The 22,081-nt window shown below is 40.8% G+C and overlaps 1 protein-coding gene across 18 annotated transcripts in view; it reads right to left on the bottom strand.

Annotated features, from left to right (window-relative positions):
- The window catches only part of LOC108241532 (receptor-type tyrosine-protein phosphatase delta), a 241,498-nt gene that overhangs the window by 117,584 nt on the left and 101,833 nt on the right, over positions 1-22,081 (bottom strand). For 2 of the 18 annotated variants that reach the window (XM_037974804.1, XM_037974803.1), the window contains exon 1: positions 20,213-20,388. The exons of 13 other annotated variants lie outside the window; for them this stretch is intronic. The gene's annotated coding sequence lies outside the window, so the exon portion shown is untranslated. Of the gene's footprint in view, positions 1-20,212; positions 20,394-22,081 lie in introns of those variants that run through there. 3 more of the 18 variants (XM_037974791.1, XM_037974802.1, XM_037974805.1) reach the window with 3 other exon arrangements.

The raw sequence follows: 22,081 nt of genomic DNA on the forward strand, positions 1-22,081 counted from the left end.
CCAAGAGTGGACAACCAAAACTGAAGTCCCAAATAAACCCCAAACAATATTTAAAGCCCTGCAGGCTTCACTTGCCTCAATTAAGACAAGTGTTCATGATTCAACAATAAGAAAGAAGAACAAAAATAGCCTCCATAGGACAGTTACAAGGCTAAAAACACTGCTGACCAAATAGAACACAAGGCCCGTCTCACTTTTACCCCAAAATATTGTGATTATCCCCAAACCTTTTGGGAAAATATTCTGTGGACTGACAAAACAAAAGTGGAACTTTTTGGAATGTGTGCATCCCATTACATCTGGCAAAAAACAAACACTGCATTTCAGAAAAAAAATATCATACCGACAGTCAAACATGGTGGTAGTGGTGTGATGGTCTGGGGCTGCTTTGCTGCTTTAGGACCTAGATGACTTACTGTAATTCTGCTCTCTACCAGAAAATCCTGAAGGAGAACGTCTGGCTATCAGTTTGTGACCTGAAGTTCAAGTGCATTTGAGTTCTGCAAAAGGACAATAATCTGAAGAACAGCAGCAAAATTCCTCTGCAGCCAAGTGAAAGACTCGTTGCCAGTTATCACAAATGCTTGATTGCAGTTGTTGCCGCCAAGGGTGGCACAACCAGTTATTCGGTTTAGAGGGCAATTACTTGTTCACATAAGGCCAGATTGGTTTGGATAGGTTTTTATTACCATAATAAATGAAATCATTTAAAAACTGCATTTTTCTGTAAGGAGGCAAAAGCTTTTTCACAGCATGCCAATTAAATAGACCCTTGCTGCCCTAAATTCTCAAAGCCAGTTTAGATGATAGTGGGCAAAATAAAGGAAAATGTTAACACTGTGAGGACAAAAGAAAAAGAGGAGTAAAGAGAATGTGAACTATTAAACAATAATATTGCAATGGGATTTTTTCCTAATATTGTGCAGCCCTAGTTAAAAAAAGACAAAGTTAGAGAGAATGGAGAGATGGGAGAACGTATGATGGAGAACTCTGTTTCAGAAGTTAAAAAGAGAGAGAGACAGCAAAGCCAGAGATAACCCCCTCCCCTATTAGCGTTAGCTCAATAATTAAGATTTCTGGACAATAAATATGTAATGGAGGCTTTTTCCACCATGTATGTCTTCTTTTTGGAGATGGAACCGTGGGGAGATGGGTGCAGGAAGAGCAACTAAGTACACTGGCCATTAAAAATGGATGCAAGGAACACCAGCATTGACAGCCCCCTGTCCACCAGCCACCAGGAGTGTTGTGACGGGAGTTGCCATGGTTACACGGCTCCCAAATGGTCCTTGGTTGTCAGGGTAAATCAAGTCATACATCTGAGTGCCTTTGCTGTTTTTCAAGGCTCGCTGCCGCTGGGGGCCACCAAAACTCAATGATGTCACTGAGGAAGGATGATCAGACTTGCAGTGACTCTGTGGTTTAAAGATGTGTGGGAGAAAACGACAGAGAAGTCTTCAAGACAGACAGGAGACAGAAATACTGACATGACTTTAACAAAAAGCACTGAAAAGTGCTATCAGTGCTCCATATTGCCTCTGCCTGCATACAGCACTTGTATAATATAAACTTTGCAAATTCAAAAAAGAGTTCGTTGAGCAATCCCATTGAGCACATTCAGATCTTATTGCTTTGAAATATTCCTAGTATTCTTTATTTATCTGTGATGCATGGTATTGTAAACTTATTCAGATCCCGCTGAGCTCCTTGCAGAAAGTTTGTGAGAGGCAGAGATACAAGCATAGGAGAGCATGAATGAATTTATGAGTTCCTTAAATACAAATAACCAGCCCCTGCCTTATATATTCCTTATAACAGGCAACCTGGTGTTTTCCCCCAAGGTAATATCTACTGAGATTCAGACAGGCAGGTAAATTTGTTGCTTTTTGGCAAAGGCTGACTTAATGTTTACCTCTCTTACCAGTTTCAGTGATGAATTAGCTTACGGTCAGAGTGGTTGGCAGTTGAGCAATGATTTCACCGATCATTGTCAGTGGTTGACATGCATCAAAATGTTGAGCCCATAACTGTGACCCTGTCCGTACTACAGTGGTTGTACACATTACCACACAATGTATCAAGCTCAAAGAAATAAGAGGCTGTGATAGGCCATAAAAACACACAAACAGAGTGTTCCTAAGGGCTGTGAAGTGAAGTACATAAAAGTAATTGCACTTCATCCTCTTGCCTTAGGATAAACGCTAAGGCAAGAAATAAAAAGTGACAGCCTTTTCATTGTCAGAGATGTTATCAAAACGTTTACCAAGCTTTGTACAGAAAAACATTTCAATTAAATTCTTTTTATGCAATTGCAGGCTGGAGAAAAGCTTTGAAAATAGGCATAATGCCAATATGTTAAAAACAAACACTGACTGATTAGAGTTTATCAATGAGAGACGCCCATCTTTAGAAACCATGGCAGCTGATGGATGATTAATGAGGTGGATTTGTTTGTGAGGTTTTTTTGGTCTATAAATATAAAAGTCATAATTTACCAGATTTTTTGGGGGGAAAACAACAACAAACGTAAAAAAAAAGATTTTGAATAATTTAGTGATTTAGCCCTGGGGCCTGATATGAATCAGAAGATGCTCTTACCTATCCTACAATTTATTGAAAGCTTGCTATAAATGTAGCTCAAAACATATGTTTTATTTCTCAAAATAACATTTCCAATCTAAACAGTTAAATATATAAAACTCTGAAAGATAAGATGCGGCCCTGTGATAGACCTATCCTGGGTGTCTGGGGTGTACCATACATCTCATCATAGGCACCAGCTCCATCCTACCCTGAACAGAGTCAAGTGGGAATAGAAAATGGATGGACAGATGAAGATAAGAAATTAGGTCTTACTATTTTATCTGGTAAATACAACCTTGTTGTTTTCAAAATTTGAACAACATTGTTGGTGATTTCCTCTGAGGTCTGCCAGTGTTGTGCTGAAAAATGCACCTCTGTCGAGAAATTAATCTTGGGAAGCACATTGCCAAAAGAGCATATTGTTAAGAGTCAAGTGTTTTAGTGTTTCTACACAGTCCTATGTTATAATTGATTTAGAATGCTCTGGTCTGCCTAATGCAGATTTTTGTTAATAATATGGCAAAAAATATTTAAATTAGTCAGGCGATCGATCTATCTCAATTTTAAAGCTAAAATTTTACACCAACTGAATTAAGAGAAAATGTTTATTGATAGCAACAATGTGTAATACAGCCCATATTATGACTATCCTTCTAGTGAGACCCTCAATTTTCTATGTGCACTCGAAGTGTTCTGGTATAAGTAGGTTAATTCAAAACTATGCTTATGAAAGGCACTGGAGTAAATGCACTCAGGTACAATACAGCTAAGTTGCTATTATGAATGTGAGCATGAAAAAATTGTAAGATGAGACAAAGTGAACTCATTCAAGAGCCAGAGTCATTACATTTACAAATGAGTGTGCATGTACTTGAACCTGTGGTACCAATAAGTCTATTGTCAAACAAGTGACACAAAGTGCAAACCAACAAATGTTTTAGTGTGATGATTACAAAAACACAAGACTACTTCTGCTGCCTGTCAAGGTGTGTCCTGGTTTTTATGTGTCTCTGACGCTCCTAATGATGTCACCAACCATGATATTGCTCTACTGAAGGGGATTTAGAAGTCAAGGATCAGGGAGAAAAGCCAGCACGGTGAACTGAATAGGACCAACACTAAAACACTGTACAAACACTAGAAACACTTCTCCACTCATAAACGATTTAACCAGAAGGTCAAACAGCAGCTTCATTGCTTTGATTGCTGCTTTGAGATGTGAAGCACTTGGAGAATCGATTCGGGGCTAGTTGAAGAAAAATAAAAGGACTCACTGGGTACGCTTTGACGCTAAGTTATAAAATGTTGAATAGCTGAGCATGAGAATATAATAATCTGACCGTGAGGAGCCTGTGTGCACCGAAGCTTGTTTTTCAGGGACATATGTGAGGCTTTTTAATATACATACAGCTTTAGATTGTTGTACTCAGTGTCAAAACATGCAGCTTTTTGGGGTCAAATATGTAGCAAATAAAATTCTTGAACATTTCATTTAAACTTTCTATAATTCTCAGCAACCTCAAGTAAAAAAACACTACAAAACAAACAATTTAAAGGTTTTATGGAGCTGTTTCTATATGTTTGTAATATTTATTGTATACTGTAATTAAAGGCCTAGCATTCCTTGAAGAAATGCATATCGCACACCTCCTCTCATGCCAGTTTGAAACTAAGTTTAAAAACATGGGGAGGGGTTAGAATAAAGGTAGCTATTTTAGTAAAACTTTGAAAAAGATGTTATGCAAAATCTCAATGAGAACTAGTGACATGCGTCTCAGAGTATGTGCTGAGGATGACTTTTAGGTACTACCACAAATTTTAGCGCAATATCTCTACAATCGGCTGGGTTATAGCCATTGATTTGTTCACTATGACTGATTAGCTATGGGAGCCACTTTAATCTGTACAATGGTTCACTTGACATTTTGCTAACAAAAATGTTGACACCTACAATTGTTGACAAAGTTTTAAGCAAAGATCTTATGCAATGTGCAGTGCTAAAAGTATGTGTTACGGAGGGCTTTCAGCTGCTAACACAGTAAAATTTTTCTCAATATCTAAAACTGGCTGAAGTATAGCCATGTTTATGTCTTCTAAAGTCAGATGGCCAACTTGAATTGGCTGTCTTTAAAAGTTAATTAGTTGTAGTTGTACGTCCAATAATTACTTTCTAAGATTTTTTATTAAATTCTATCTAGTGTTTCATAAGGTATTTTGCCAAAAGACAGACAAAGTTGGCTCAAATAGTTAATGTCAAAGACTTAAAGATAGATGTTGTGCAATTAGTTAGTGCCTAGAGTGTAATGTCTGGATGACTCTCAGATACTACCACATCAAAATGTAGGTCAATAACTGCAAAATGGGCTGAGTTAGAACCATTTTTGTGTTTTCTAAGGTTGCTTAGCTGTGGCGACCACCTTAAATGGGACTGACTCTAAAAGATGTTCAGTTTTAGATGTACACCCAATGATTTATTTTTGACAGTTTCATATAAATCTGTCCTGTGGTTCATGACATATTTAGCTGGCAGACAAAGACACACAAACACAGGCAAAAACATTATTGTCCTTTTGTGTTTGGCAGTGGGTAATACCTTCTTTTAAAAAACAAAACATCAGTTTCTTTTCACAAGATTAGCTATACACGTGACAGAAGTGCACCAGGTTCATCAAAACAATATTACTCTGTTCCAGCTGGCAAATATTGCATGTCACGCTCAGTGAACGATGAAGGACTAAATGAAAACACAGCTATTGTATTCAGACACTCACTCAAAGGTGCAGATTAACTTCGACTTTGGCTTTACGAAACACTATTGTGGCACTGATTTCAACTTTTGCTGTCAAAATGTGTGCTTGATCTTTGCACCTTTAGTACATTCAGTGAACATCTATGCTAATCAAAATGCAAATGCCAAAAACATGATCTCACTGACTGTGCTAGCTGCATTTTTTGGACTGTTTTGCTTCCATTATAAAATCTATCTTTCAAGAACCAAAGACTGGCTTGCCAGGATTTTTCCCAGAGCTCACAGGGAGCTCATTTCAAAACAATCATACTATGGCAGAAGTTATTGAAATAGTTACTTTATGTACTATGTGTATCAAAAACACATTTGCTGTCAGAGTTTACAAAGGTGTTTCCTGCAAAGGCTTTTCATCTCACAAAAAGAAACGTTTTTTACTGTTTACTTCTCACTCATCACTTTAGAAGTGCCTCTTTTAAACTATAATCTCCTCTCCTTTTTAACCTTTTCGACAAGAACCCTTCAATAAAAAAATGACTTCTTTTATCAGACAACAAACCTACGCCAGATAAGCACCGATATCTACAAAAAACAAGGCTTGTATAATGATCTAATCTGTCACTTCCTCAAAGTCTGATAGGCCAATACATCAGCACACGGAAAGTCGTTTGTCACAGAGCAGTGGCAGGTTGTGACGGTGCGCTGATGGATAGGAGCTACGGACAGAAAGGATGGGTGAGCTGTCCTTGTCGAAGTTATGAAAAGGAGCAGAATGGGTGGGTGAAGGGGGGTGGGGGGCAAATGCAACAAGACCTAAATGTGTTCTGAACAGACTCGTTTGTCACGCTTTGTCATCAAGAAATATCAAGTCCATCAAGAGCCTCTGTGTGTAAGGGAGTTGGATTGTCTCGGCTCTGCGTCTGACAGTGTGTAATGAGTGCATGTGTGTGCACTTAATTACCACAATGACTGCCCACTTGGGAACAAATTTTGCCCATAAGATAAAAGATGCCCCTCATAATGCAAAGCTGAGCTTGTGCACGCACAAGCACTCATTCAGGCGGATGTATGTGCTGTGGAATTCAAAACGTGTGACCCCAGATCTGTGTTTTTGTATTATTTATAGTCTGATGCCAGTCATCCTTTATTTATTTAGAAGCTTTTTTCAGTAGAAAGAGAAAAAGAAAAGGGAGGCAAGATAATGTCCATACACCCAACCAACCAATCAATCATTTTCTTCCACTTATAAAAGACCAAGTATGGATTGTCTCCATACAATAAGATATAATCTCTCCAGTGAATTCTGAGTCTGCCTCTAGGTCTCCTCTCAGTGGGACGTCCAAATCACCTCCCTTAGTAGGCATCCTTACCAGATTTCCAAACTACCTTGACTGGTTCCATCTGATCTGGAGGAATAGGTAGGTGGTCTACCTCCGTAAATCACCACCTTATTGTGGTAAGGGACGTTGTGTGTCCTGGGCAGTTTCCCCACATTAGGGTCTCTCATGGCAAAGTGGTTATGGGTGAGATGCCAGTCAAAATGTGGTTCATTAACCCTTCAAAATGTTGTCAGTAAACTAGTCCTGTGCTGAGAAATAAGTGTACAGGCTTTTTTCAGTAATTCTTTTGTAAGTTTCTGTAGCACAGCATTACTAGCTGTGATGTGCACATAACCACCTTTCCTAAACAACACTTACCATGACTACTAGAACAAGGAACCACAACAGCTCACACAGATTAGATAGACTGGGGCTTTAGCCAAGAGCCTTGCCTTGGGGACTGACTGGAAGGAACTTGGTGAGTGACTTGTGGGTGGGCCTTTATCAGCTCATTTCAGTTGCATGGGCCCATCCTCCTATGAATCCAACACACTGGCACATTGTACATTGTGAATTGGGCAACAATCAGAGGCACGGACTGGATACCTGGCAAGATGATGTTTGAGAATGTAAAACGGAAAAAAAAAAAAAAAAAAAATCCCCAAAGCAGTACTTGTCAGGAAAATCTTTGTTACTTTCTATGGTTAAGTACAAAAAAAACCTATCATAAAAAGAATTATGGATAACTTATTGCGCTGAAAATTCTTGTAGTGTTCCCAAAGGGGTGAGTTTGGAGAATAAAGTTAGCACAAGCAGGCTGCAGAATGGGATTTAAGAGAGCTATTCTCATATACTACACCACTCTACGCTATAATAAATGCACTTTACAATCCCCTTTCCCTTTATATCAAGCACATCTGACACACACTCGTACACACAATATAGAGTCCTTTTCCTCGGGCCTTGTCGGCAGGGCAACAGTGTGTATCCTCAGAGACACGCTGTGCCAAATCAGTGGCAGCCTGCAGCCTTCCACTATGAGCCCCACCATTTCACTGGCTGGCACCCAGCACAGCCGAAAGGCAGCTAAATCATCTCTGAGGCTGCTTACAATGAGCGAGCGTCACAACAGGAGAAAATATCACAGTGTTGCAGAATGCATGCGTGTGCTGGGCAGTGTTGAGCGAGAGCTTAATGTTTGATGCTTGTGTTGGTTGGGGTTGTGCGTGCAAGTGTTGGGCTTATCCTAAACAGCCTCAAATGCTTGTGTGTGTGTGTAAGAGAGTGATAGGCTGTGTGAGATGATTACAATGCAGAAGCTGACTGTTGGGTGAATTCCTATCAGACAGACATAGCTTTACAGTTGTCACACATATGATTGTTCTTTGAAAGTGGCATATTATATATGATAAGCTCCACCCTCCTTACACACGCACAAAAAACTATCTGTCATGTCTCATATACACAGGGCTAACATGGTAGACTAATTTCTAATTGGTGAATCAGCATATCAGCCAAGAAATGTCAGAATATGTTATAATCCTGCCGTTTGATGCCTTTAACTCATTAGAATAAGTGTGCATCATAGATTTGAGACTGTCCTATTGTGTCTGGCTGTCTGCGAAAAGAGAGAAAACACAGACGCCGTCAAACAGACACACACACACACACACACACACACACCCACACACACACACACACACACACACTCACACACCTTGTGCACTTGAACATGCGCACACCCCTATGGGGATTAGAGACAGCGTCGGGCTCAGGAGGTGACAAAGCTCAGTCCGTACCGGGACTCATTTCCGAACCTGTGTGTGTCGCTTATAACAAAACACACACTGCAACAACAGCTGAGAACTAATTAAATTTAAATAATGAACTTATTTGAAGACCAGAAGCTGCTTATCAAACTCCCTCTCCTAAAATGCAATACATAAAAAGTAAGAATTTGCTTTAAAATCTTAATTAAACACTTAGTGTTTTGGGGTGTTTGAACAGTAACTCAAAGAGTCGGAGTGAGTGTAGAGGAATTTAGATAATGGCTCTATAAAATCTAACAATTTTGTTTTTATCTCCACTGCACAGCTCTATTCATCTTTTGACTAGAGTTGTTATAGACTCAAATTTCTTCGTACATTCAATCTGTTTGTGATTTACATGAATAAAATATAAGTAGGACACCGGAAACCACCTTATTATGCTCAGTATTTAGCTGCACACCTCTGTGAGCAGAAAAAAGAAGACATAAAAAACAGCTCTTCTGAAAACCTCCCCACAGTTTATTGATGTTTGAGCCGAGACAAACGCAGAGCTCCATCTGTAACATTAGAAGACAACCTTGTTATTTTCAATAAAGCTATTACAGGAGCTTCTTATGAGAGGGACAGGGGAGGTGAGGTGTCTCTTTGCTTCGGCCAGGAGGTTCAGAGGATGCACAGGGAAAAAGATGCCAATCTCTACACCAAGGGATGTATTAAATGACGGGTCTAATTTAATATTGCGATATTGAGAAACCTGCTAAGGCACTTCCTGTGTCTGAGGGCTGCTCAGGAATGGAGCTGGTGCTTGCTGAGTAGGTTGTTTGGGATACATTAGCGAGAAGGAAATGATTTCACGGTACATATTTACAAGCTGAGTGATGGGCAGTGTGCAACTATGCAAACCTTGACTTATTTGATGCCCTAGACTGTTTTATAATATATATGTCTAATATTAGACTCCCTTCACACTGGATGATGACTCTGCTTAGCTCTCCATGGACTATCAGAACGTGGTTGGATTGCAGCAAATCTAAAAAAAACCTTCAGTGTGAAGGCATTCATGATGTTGCTACACTCTTAGCACTTGCCAGATGTTTTTTTTCTTGCCATTTTTGACATCCTGCAGATGCTCTCCTGCACCCCACCCATTGACTGTATATATATATATAAATATATGTATATAAAATAGGCCAGGTGTCTCCGCCTATTGTTGTTGGGATATGAAGCCAGCAGGATCTGGTTTATGAAACCTGGCTGCCATGTTAAATTTTTGGATCCAGAGTCTGCACACTAGTGATGTTGGGCTTTAAGGCCCACCTACTCCCCAAACACAGAATAATACTGTTACATCACCTTTCTTTTAAACATGAAATAACTAATTGCTTAGGTTTTTTTTTTTTTTTAACCAAGGGCAATGTTCTGGTTGGGTTGATCATGTTCCAGTTTTAACATCCAGGTTCCAGTTGGAGGTCTAAATATATACAGTCTATGACTCAAGCATCCATTATGTGCCTACCCTGGCACGACTCTCTTGGACCATGTCAGGATGCAACTACGTGTGAGAAGATTATGTCATTCAAGAACAACACTACTGCCACAGGTATCAAATCTGTGCTGGGTTCTTTCCACTTCCTTGTCATGGTAATGGTTGTAGCCAAGGCATGAGGCCAAATTCCCAATGACCAAGCCACACTGGTGTGTGTAGTTATAGATGTGCTCCCTTTGTTGGCTTCACACTCTACCCAGATCCTTGATATGTTGCCATCATAATATGACAGACATATACCATCACGGACCTATCACGTATAATGGGGAGCCTGCTGCATTTTTAATACTCACCTGAAAACCTCACCACTACCCTGCAAAGACCATCCACATTCTGGCTGATATTTTTAACATCATAGTGGGGGTTGTCATCTACTGTGAAGGGGGTGTCAAAGGATCCAAATGTCACATTTCATTCAAAATTGCACATGTAGATTGGCTGATGCAAAGGTTCACATCTATACATGAACCAGAAATGACTCGATGTGTGTGCTGGTATTCACATAAATAAAATAGATTCTAAAACTACCATAGTGCAGGACATTTAAGGTCAGGTCTGTAATACTTGCTGCCTGTGGCATCCTGTCATGAGGAAAGGACTTAGTGTAACAATTTCAAATGTTTAGTGCATGTAAAGCGATTATTTATCTATGTGCACAAGCACACACTTTGAAAAGAAATAGACGCACACTCGGCTGCACACTTTCCACCTCATGCAAAGACGGCTAACGTGGCACATCCTGCAACTGTTGAAAGACCATCTAAGGTCTTTACTGAGTCTGTTACATGGAGAAAAGCCTCATGGAATCAAGGGTAAAGGCTGAGAAAACACACACACACACACACACACACACACACACACATCAGATATCACGCATCATTTAATCCCAGGTGCCTTGGGGAGTCTAAGGAAAATAGGGAGGCTGAACATAATTCCAGAACATGAATAACAAGAAATGGGATTTGTGTTGGACTTTCAGCCCCCTGGAGAGAAGCAGAGGGAAAATGAACATCGGGAGAGAGAATGAACAAAAGGACAAAAGAAAAATCAAATCAAATTAACAGTCTTGTCCCGATTTATTTGGCATTACCAAACAGAATCTATAACGACAGCCATCAGTGAAGATGGGAAGGAGTTAATCCTGGACAGGCAGAAGAATTAAGAGCTCAGAGGGAGATTTATTGAATTAATTTGCTGCGGGTGATTTGTGGGAGCCAGTTTTAGGTGTCCAGCTGCTGTTTGGCTGTTTGTGAATGGATCGTTTGTGAGAATTGGCTGAAGTCTGAAGCTCTGCCATCATGGCTGCAACATCAAACACTCTGACCTGTGTAACTCTTTGCTTTACCCCGAGGAGCTCTTTAAAATGTCTGTTTAGCAACTGTGTTTCAGACTGATGGAATTTAAAAGCGATTGAAATTGGATTCACATTAAAAAGTTATTTTTTATTGATCTTAACAGCTGCTGGTGGGGAGCCATTTCCATTGGTAATAAAACATCACATGCAAGCACTTAGAAGAGTTACCGTGAGAAGTATGTATGATACAGTTCTCAGGTAAAGACTAGAAATGTGCATTAATGGTTTATTTATACCACTGACAAACAGGTCTTGTTGTAGAGTTACAATACACTTTCACTGTATGCTACACTGAGTGCGCTGTGAATCTATATGGATCAGTTATTCTTCACATCCCTAGTAGAGATGCTACAACACAGAGGTAGGCATGGGCATAGTTTTGAAACTATTTTTTTTTATATTAATAAATAGAAAATTTGATGTATTTAAAAAATTTTGTTAGAATTTTTTGTCTTAATACCATAATGTTGCAAAACAGTGGCATTTCTGCTCAAATTGATCATGCTGACCCATACCAACACAGAATGTGAGGAAGTATAGCCCAACTGAAGCTGATAGATAAAAAAAGAAATAAAAACCAAAATAAAAAAGGGAGCGAAGGAAAACCAGATATAACGCTCCACAATAACAAAGTTTCAAAGATTAAAGCTAGAAAATGGAATGACTCACTGTTTACGAACAAGAAACGCTGGCTGTATCCAAGGTCTGGCTGCTCCATTTCAACATTTTCATTACAGGGGAAAAACTCTGGCTTCCTCGTATTTATTTAAAGCGGTCACAGCAGCCTCCGATGGCTCTGTTCTCAGAGAACTTACTGTGGTGGAACCGACGGGCATTTTGCTCGTTTGGAAATGTAGTAAACATATTCTTTGGAGATCTTCGCAACCATTCATCTAAAGCACCAAACTGCTCCGCCTTATTTTATGATCCAAATAGTTGACAAAACATTTTTTGGGATGGAAGCTGGTGCTTACTATGACCAAAGAACTTCTGGAAACACTAGCAGACAGAAACTGGGAGGCAAATAGAATGGCACTCGGATTGGTTGGCCAGATAGGTAAGAGCTGGTGAGTCAGACAACAGAACAACTGATAAACAACAAAAAACTGGCTTAACAGGGGCTAACACACAACTAAGACACAGGTGAACCTGTGAGAGCAGTCACCCACAAGATTAGCTTTAAAATAAATGCTTAAAAAAATGACTCTGAAAATATAAGGCAAAGACAGTACAAACTACAGCAGCTAAATAAATATAAAACTGTCACCTACGGGAAAGGCTTTAATGTTTCAGTATGTAGAATATAGTGACATCTATTGGCATAAATCCCAAACTGCAACCAAGATATGCAAAATGGATCCAAAGCTCCAAAGCCAGCAGATGGTTTGACACTTCTGCCATTCACATCACACATATTTTTGTTTTAAAATGAACATAGGAAAGGTGGAAAATAAATGAAGCAATTTTATTGTTTTCATTTAATAAATCTGGGTTTGTTGAATAAAATCTTTTATGACTGATTGAAATGTTTTACTTGGGCTCAGTCTGATTTATTTTGTTTCAGTGAGCTGAGCTATGTTTCCCTCGGTAGATGTTTTTCTTATTAGGTGTTGTCAGATTTTTTTGTGACTTCACATCATATGAGTCTTACATTTCGGTGAAAGCAAACTAAATCGTGTGAAATAATTTGTTTGTGTTAAATGTGTCTTGTTAGATGAATGAAGATTTATCTATTCAGTCTTTTTACAAGGAGGCAATAAGTAGTTCAGCCAACTCAGTTAAAAAGCCATGTTTATGTTATGCAAAATTTTTTTGTTTTAGTCAATTCAACATGCGTTGGTTAATTTTAGAAAGTAAAGTGGCAACATTTTTTAATAAAACAGTTGTACTTTTTAAACAACTTTACATAAATGAAAATCTTTGTAGTTGACTGATTCCAAATGTGAAGGTGATAAAGATGTTGCCTCTGTCTCTGTGTGTTTGTTTTCCTGTAGCGTTAGCAGAATATTTCATGAACCACTTAAGAAATTCTCAAAAATGAAGCATTTGATGTGCATCTACAAGTCAATAACTTAGGGAGCAAAACCCATTCAAGATGGCCGCCACAGCTAAACAACCTTAGCAAACACAAAAATGGTAATAATTCAGCCCATTTTACAGATGTGAAGTTAAAATTTGCTGTTTCAATAGCTGAGACTAATTCCTAACTGGTACTCTGAGCGCTGTCTGATTACACAAGATCTGTTTTTAAACCTTTGTCATTAAATACTACAGTCAACTCTGCCTGTCTGTTAGCAACATGTCTGATAAACTACTGGATGGATTTTAATGAAACATTCAGAAAATAATAACTGGATGTCCACCTACAACTGATTGACTTTGGGAGTCAACCCCATTGAAGATGGCTGCCACAGCAAATCACACAATCAAAACTCATAAATGCCTATAACTTAATCAATTTTACAGATGTTAAGCTAAGATTTTGCTTGGTATTAGCTGAAAGTCGCCCACAACACATACTTCAAGCTCTAACAGACCCTGTGAGATCTTGCAACATTGCTTGGGTTCGCACATAAAGTCATTTACGAAGTTTAACCAAAACGCCTATTATTCTGTTCCTTTTCAGCACACGGTGATCTTAGTCTAAAACTCTCACATTAAAAGCGATAGGTCTTTAATTAATACTGTACTACACTTCTCCAAATAGGCTGTTTTGAATGAGCAACACCAAGGCTTCAGGCATAAACTCAGACCAAAGAGCTGCTGAAACTGACAAAGACAATCACTAGGAGAACATGACACTAATGACAGTTTGATGCTAAAACACGCTAAAGAGAGACGAAAACCAGAGAACAAAGATATGTGGCTTGCTGCCAGCTGCAGCGAGTAAAGGTAAATGTTTCACAAGTGGATCAAACAAAGTCTACGAGCTGTAACTTCAGATCCGCGCTGAGTTAAAAAGCCAACTCTTGTCAGGGATTTCACAGATATGACTGGGACTTATTGCTGTGTCACTGCAGACAGTGATTAAAGGAGATATTAATGGGATGTAATGCAAACACTTGTCACACAGCCACCACTGTGAAGGGAGAGGGGAGGAGACTAAGAGGGAGAATAAAGCAGGAACGGGCAAAGGAAAACCTGAAAATGAATAAATCATTAAACAAATAGCTGGAGAAAACAGAGACGACGAAGCGACCAGAGCAGCAGCAAAAATCTCCGGCGAGGAGGAGAGAAGCGATGTGGAAGTCCTGTTATAAGCTCCTGCTGCAGATTAAAAACTGGATGGCAGCGGAGAGGATGGCGGGAGAAAGAGAGAAAGAGAAAGAGAGAAAGAGAGAAAGTCTAAAAGAGCTGCAGAGGGAAAATAAGGGCTTTGTGGTCTGGCTCTAGTTTGCTCTGTAAAGCCATGATGCGTGCCGAGGGGGAGAGAAGATGAGGGAACCGGAGAGTGGAGTCGGAGGGAAAGACACGAGGAGAGGGCAACAATATGAGAGCAGGGCAGAGACTGAAGACGGAGATAATAAATATTAAAGGAATGCATATCACCCAAGAGCTTTCATGCCACAGTTTAAAACTGATGATGTTGTACGCAATCTCATGCGACAGTGTGAGATCTGTTTGGCACTCAAACAATATCATGAGTGTTGACTATCAGCTACTACCACGCAGCATTTTGCCCAGTATTCGTAGAACTGACTGAGTTACAGCCATTTCTGTGCTGTCAAATGTCAATCAGCTGCGGAGGCCATCTTCAATTGGGGTGACTTCAAAAGTTAATCACTTGGAGATGTACGGCCAAAGATTACGTTCAGACAGTTTCAGACAATTTTCAGACTAATATATATAAAAATCTCTGATGTATAGCCATTTTTGTGTTTCCAATGGTCCGTTGGCTGTGGTGGGCATCTTAAATTTGGGTGACTCCAAAACTTAATCTGTTGTAGTTGTGCATCCAAAGATTGCGTTCTGAGAGTTTCATTAAAATCCGTCCAGTTTTGTTAAGAGACAGACAGAGTTCACTCTACTAGTTGATTGAAATGCTAACAATTTTAGCAGAGTATGTGTTGGGGATCAGTCTCAGCTACTACCACAGTCAGTTACAGGTCAATATCTGTAAAACTTACTGAGTTCTTGGCATTTTATGCTTTTGCTAAGGTTGCTTAGCTGTGGCAGCCATTTTGAAGGCGACTGACTCCAAACCTTCATCAGATGTAGGTGTACAGCGAATGATTACTGTCTCAACTTTTCAATAAACTCAGTGGTTCAGGAGATATTTTGCTAACAGCACAGACAATTACACACACAGACACAGCCAAAGACAATATCGCTCCACCTTTGCCTTCGGCGGCAGGTGATAAAAAGGAGGGGAATATTTAAGGTCGTTGCTGTGGAAGATTGGCTCAAACTGTTGCTGTGAATTTGTGTGTGTGTGTAAATGTGTACGGAAAATAAAATTGTTGTGGCTGTGCCTGATTGGCTGGAGCAGTGGTGGTGGTGGTGGTGGTGGTGGGGGGATCCTCCAGAAAACATCAACTCAGCCTGTCGTTCTTCGCTGCTCTTTGAAACTCTCTCCCCATTTATTTTATTTTTTTTATTTATTTTATTTCCTTGGCGCACAAACACACAAAGGGTAAAGCACAGCCCGTGTAATAAATATGGAAATCTGATGCCAGTGACTCTTTTGTTATGGAACAGAGAGCAGAACGCAGCTAAAAGTGTCCCAGAGCAAAAAAAAAAAAACAACACACAAAAAAAAACTTCTCGCAGTGTGTCGTTACTACACCGCTTTGATAGAAAACGGTGCGGGGAGAAAAAAAAAAAAGGGCAACAAGTAAACAGTTTTGTCGTTACAAAAGGAGGCTGCAAAAGCACAGTGTCAAAAATGGAGGTGATGAGAGTGGAAGGAAAGCGGGCGGAGCGGAGAGCAGATGAAGAGAGGAAAGCCTTAAGTTGAATTTTTAATATCTCACCATATGCTCGTCTCCACAGGTAAAGGCTTCTTTGCTGCGAATTACCAGTTCACAAGCTGTGTGTGTGATGGATAGATGGGACCAGGAAGAAAAAACTGAAGGCCTAGCATTCCTTAAAAGGAATGCATATCACCCGCAGCCTCTCATGTCTGAGTTTTGAACTAAGGTCATCGTATGATGAGAAATGACGGAGTCGTAGCAGTTTGATTAAACCTTGAAAAGAACCTTTTATGCAATACTGCAATCTGTTAGTCCTTTGGGTATCTTTTGTGGCTGACTCTCAGCTACTATCACACCAAATTTTAGGTCAGTCTCTCTTTGGCTGGAAGAGTTTTAGCCATGTTTGTTGTTTCTTTTTTTCCTGATCAGTTGGCCGCCATCTTGAATCAGGTCGACTCCAAATATTAATCAGTAGTAGATGTCAACCCAATGACTCATTTCAGTGAACAGTGACAAGTGATGAAAGAGAAAGAAACAAAAAAACAACAACAGAGCAGAGAACAGATGACAGAAACAAATATCATCGATCGGGCCGAGAAGCTGGAGGAGTACGGGGAAGCGAGCGCAGGGCGGCAATCTTGATATCAGACGGAAAAAGACAGGAAGGCTGAGACATGGGTGAACACAGATGATAAGGAGAGCCAGTGATAGATCGGGAGCTGTTGCCCTCCGACTGTAGAGGGAATCAATACTCTTCCCCTCTTCTCTTAGCTGTTCGCTCTGCTCCTTCAACTCCTCATCCTCTCTCTTCAGCAGGCAGCGCCACAGCTGGGTGCTCGCTAACTGTAGACCGAGTAGAAGCCTCCTCCTGCCCTCTGGCTCTGACTTTAACAGCCTGTTTCCACCGCAAGGATGTCTCCCAAAATAGCCTATTTTGGGAGCTTCGACATGTACAGCTTGACTCACGAGAATTAGGCCTACATCTGCGCGTACTCTCGCTGTGTATTTTAAGTTGTTTCTTGTTTTTTTTTTCCCTCTACGGGATTTCGGTAACAGCAGGACAGGTTTGACTGTCCGGCAGCCTTCGAGCTCCATTGGCCCGCTCTGTGGGAACCGAAAGGCTCGGCCACTATAATTACCATCCCAACTCATAACAACCCTGACCCTAATGCCACCTCTCCCTCGAACCCGACCCAGTCTTCCCAGCAATGACTTGGCCATTCAAGACACATCCGCGTTCCGGCTTTGCGCGCCCGCTGACATGGCGAAATGCGCCGACAAACGCTCTCCCTCGCTCACAGCTGGCTCTGCAGACGCTGGCATCCATCACATCTTGTGAAACTTAATCTCTCGGAGAGGTGGAACAGCTGCAGAGGCACGCATGCACACAAACACACACACACATGCTCACAGACACGCATGTTGGAAGATCAGCTGGGTTAAACTTGTTCATCCACAAACTGGCATGTGACAAGGCACCTCTGACCCGAGTGTAGCAGGCTCGAGTCGTAAAACAGCTTGTGGTCTACTTTCATAACGTGCATCAAAGTATCTACACAGAGCAGCAGAGGCAGTTCTACTACTGAATAGAAAGATAATAAAAATACAAATACAAATAAAGCTATAGGATATGTTGAAGCAGGCATTTAAGACTGAGATCATCTTATGTTGAGCTGTAGACATTTTGGATAAACCTTGAAAATATTATTGTGCACAAACTGTGATATGCCAGCGCTTAGCGTATGTGTTGTGAGGGAATGTCAGCTACTACCAAACCAAATATTAGCTCATTATTCGTAAAACTGAATGACTTATAGCCATTTTTGTGCTTTCTATGGTTGACTAGCTATAGCAGCAATCTTGCATCGGGTTGACTCTAAAAGTTAATCAATCATAAATGTACAGCCAGTGATTACTTTCTGAGAAATTCACTGAAATCCATCGAGTGGTTCATTAGATGTTTTGCTAACAGACAAACAGGGTTAACTTTAACAGTTAATGCGAAGGTTTTAAGCAAAGATGATGGGCAATGTGTTGCCCTCACAGTATGTGTTCAAGGCAACACTGAGCTACTACCAAATCAAATTTTAGCTCAATGTCTGTAAAACTGGCTGAGTTATAGCCAATTTTGTGTTTGCAAAATTCAGCTAGCTGTAGTGGCCATCTTGAATTGGATTGACTCCAAAAGGTAATCACATGTAGACATACATCTAGCAATTACTTTCTGAAAGTTTCATTAAAATGCATTCTGTGGTTCATGAGATATTTTGCCAACAGACAGACAGAAGTGACAGTAATAGTTAATGCCAGAGTTTTAAAACACATTTTGTGCAATCGGTTTGCACGCAGAGTACAAGTTTTGGGCTCAGTCTCAGCTAGTATGACACCAAAATATACCTCAATATCTATAAAACTGACTGAATTTTAGCCATTTTTGGGTTTGCTACGATCAATTAGCTTTCGCTGCCACGCTGAATTTGACTAACTCCAAAAGTTAATTAGCTGCAGATGTACATCAAATGACTACTTTCCAAAAGTTTAACTAAAATCTGTTCAGTGATTCATGAGATAGTTTGCTAACAGTACAGAAAAACAAACACACACACGGGCAAAAACATTATCCCTACTCCTTTACCTTCCGTGGTGGGCGATAATAATTCCAATGATAACAATAATATAGCAGCATATGATGGACTCCCACTGCCCTAAAAGCCAATTTAGATAATAGTGGCTGGAATGGTAAAAAACAGTGAAAGTTTTGTGAGGCAGTGATGACAATATGCAACAATATGATTTCTTAATAAACATTTTCTGCTGTCAGAGGCAAGGATTTTCATAGACAGCTTCCTCCTATGAAGGATAAAAGATTAGCCTTGAAAAGCAATGCTTGGACATCTTAACTGGAATGCTTTTACGTGGAACAAATCATCTGAGAGGGCACACCTAATGAAGAAAGAGACATTAACTTCCGTGAGGTGAGTCTGTGAGAGCTGCCTCATTGTCTCCACGCTCGCGTCTCGCTCCCTCACACCTAATTGCTGTTAGGAGTACTCGCATGATTGATTTGGAAGCCGGCGAAGGTCCGTAAATGCTGCCGCACAGACAAGCGTTTGAGTGAGACTGCTGACTGCTGTCAAACACACGCAGCACATTACCGCACATTACGGTCACTGAGTTACGGCGGCGGCTGGAAGAGAGACACAGAGCTGCAGCAAAAACGGGACTCTACCACCACGTCGAGAACAGGAAAGTCAGAGGTCCAATCCACCTTTTAGGCTATCTTCAAATGGGTTCAGATAGATCGGACGCAAGCTGCTAGAGGGGAACCCACACAGTGAAATCCATCCCGTTGGACGAACGCACGGAGCCCACTCAAGTGACCGCCTCACAGTGTCTGCACTGGTTGCACCATTAGACGGCCGTCCAGTCTGCAGCACGGGTCCAGTCAGGGGAAAATACCTCTGAGCAGGCAGCCCCAATGAAAACCAACCCTCCTTAATCTCTCATCAGCATTAAAAACCTCATTTCGAGGGGGTCGCCCTAGAGCAAGAAGAACTGCAATAATAATCTCTCGTTGCATTTGACAGGAATGCAATTTACAGATTAATACGCGCAGACCCCAATGTGGTCTGTGACAGGAAACGAGGAACAACGAGACGAATGCTTGACATGGAGAAAAGGATAACAGAAAACGACAGATTATATTAAGCAGACTTGACTGGGCTGAACTGAGATCAGCTGCGCATGACAAAAAAACCAAAAAAAACAAAACAAAACAATGTTTTAGGAGTACCTTTGACATTTTTCTGAAACAGTCATAAAACTAAGAAGGCAGACATCCACGCGGAGAAGCGAGAGGCACAGCTGCGTATCGCTCCTTTGCGATGTCAGAAGAAGTTAAAGCTGCTGTCAACAATCACTGAAACATAGAACTGGAAAAAGGAAAAAAAAAAAGAAAATCACAAGACATGTGCGTGCTTACCATTTCAAAACGCCCTGCAGGGAACCGTCATAAAAGAAGAAGAAGAAGAAGAAAAAAATAATAATAGTAAAACCTCGCTGTCAGTGTGGACAGATTCAAGCTCTGAGTCCGTCCGCCGTCTGCCTGCACAACATCCACCACGGCTGCAGTCCAAATAATTCAGCACCGTGTGTCTGTTTCCAACCTCCCTCCCTCCCTCCCTCCCTTCCCATCAGCTGCACTCTCTCTCGCTCCAGTAATTTCCTACCCGGTATGTGTGTATGCGTGTGTGTGTGTGTGTATGACTCTGTAAGGTAGCTGCTCAGTCCCCCTGTGTGGGGTGGATGGAAGGGAAGCTGGTGCAGATTTAAAGATGCAGGCGACCGGCGGAATGCTTGCGGCGTTTGATTCCAGGGGAGTCCGGTCTTTACCGCCAAAAGTCCCCTAACTTTGCACGCTTGGTGGGAGATGACACCGTCCTGTTACAGCGACGGGGAGAAAACAGGCACAGACACGGATACACTTGTTTGTACCCTTTTGTTAAAGAAAGAACAACCCACAGTGGTCACTGAAAAAACTTGGAACTGAGAAAAGTAAAAATCAGTCATTGCTTTTCAATTTTGGCTCAACAGAACTATTTTTTTTTTAAAACAAAATAAACAAACTGGCCTTGACAAAAAAGGACGGCAGCCTCAACTTAATATTTCATCACACAACATTCTGAGGCAGTTGTTGCAATCAGGTGATTTCTGTCCCTCTCTCTGAGACGTCTGCACCTGTCCACAGGTATTTTGTCCCACTCCTCATGAGCAAACTGCTCCAGCTGTCTCAGGTTTGAAGGGTTCCTTCTCCAGACTGCAGGTTTCAGCTCCTTCCACAGATGTTCAACAGGATTTAGATCAGGGCTCAGAGGGCCACTTCAGAATAGTCCAATGTTTTGTTGTGAGCCATTCTTGGGTGTTTTTTTGGGTCTGTGAACATAGAGCTGAAGAGACTTCTGTTTTGTCCCATGTGTCCAAAGGAGATTCTCCCAGAAGCTTTGTGGCTTGTCAATGTACATTTTGACAAATGCCAGTCTGGCTTTTTCATGATTTGGTGTGCTCCTTGGTTGTCTTCAGTTAAATCCCCTTTGGCTCAAACAGTGCGATCTGACACTGATGTAACTTGGGAGTTTTTAGCTGTATGTTTTAGCTCATTATCCTGTTAGAGAACCAACGACCTGCGACTGAGCCCGAGCTTTCTGACACCGGGCAGCACATTTTGCTCCAGAATGCCTCCCAAAAGCTTTGTGGCTTGTCAATATACATTTTTGCAAATTCCAGTCTGGCTTTTTCATGATTTAATGTGCTACTCGGTTGTCTTCCATTAAGTCCAGTTTGGCTCAAACAGTGTCAGATGGTGTGATCTGACACTGGCGTATCTTGTTCATTCATATTGTAACTCTTTTCAGTTTGTCCCCAGTCTTCTTTATGTGACCACATGCAGGGAGGTTGGCTTCAGTCTTGTAGACCTTAAACTTCTAAATAATCTGTGCAGCTGTAGTCACAGGAACATCAGGTTGCTTGGAGGTACTCTTGTAGTCTTTACCTTTAACATGTTGTCACAAATTTTCTTTCTAAGCTCCTGAGGCAACTCTGTCCTTAGCTTTCTGTGCTCCAGGTTCAGTGTCATACAAACCATGATACCAAACAGCACTGTGACTACTTACTGAAGACACATGTGATGCTGATTACAGGTCACTCCTTAGATTAACATGTCCCTGTGGTCAGATTAGTTTCAATCAATCAAAAGTACCATCCTTTTGGTCCATGCCAGTTTCCTTAGCAGTTTTTTTTAATTCTTGTAAACCACAATTCAAAAGCAATGGCTGATTTTCATCAGTTGAATTTC

Source organism: Kryptolebias marmoratus, linkage group LG3, assembly GCF_001649575.2.
Source record: "Kryptolebias marmoratus isolate JLee-2015 linkage group LG3, ASM164957v2, whole genome shotgun sequence".
Lineage (NCBI taxonomy): Eukaryota > Metazoa > Chordata > Actinopteri > Cyprinodontiformes > Rivulidae > Kryptolebias > Kryptolebias marmoratus.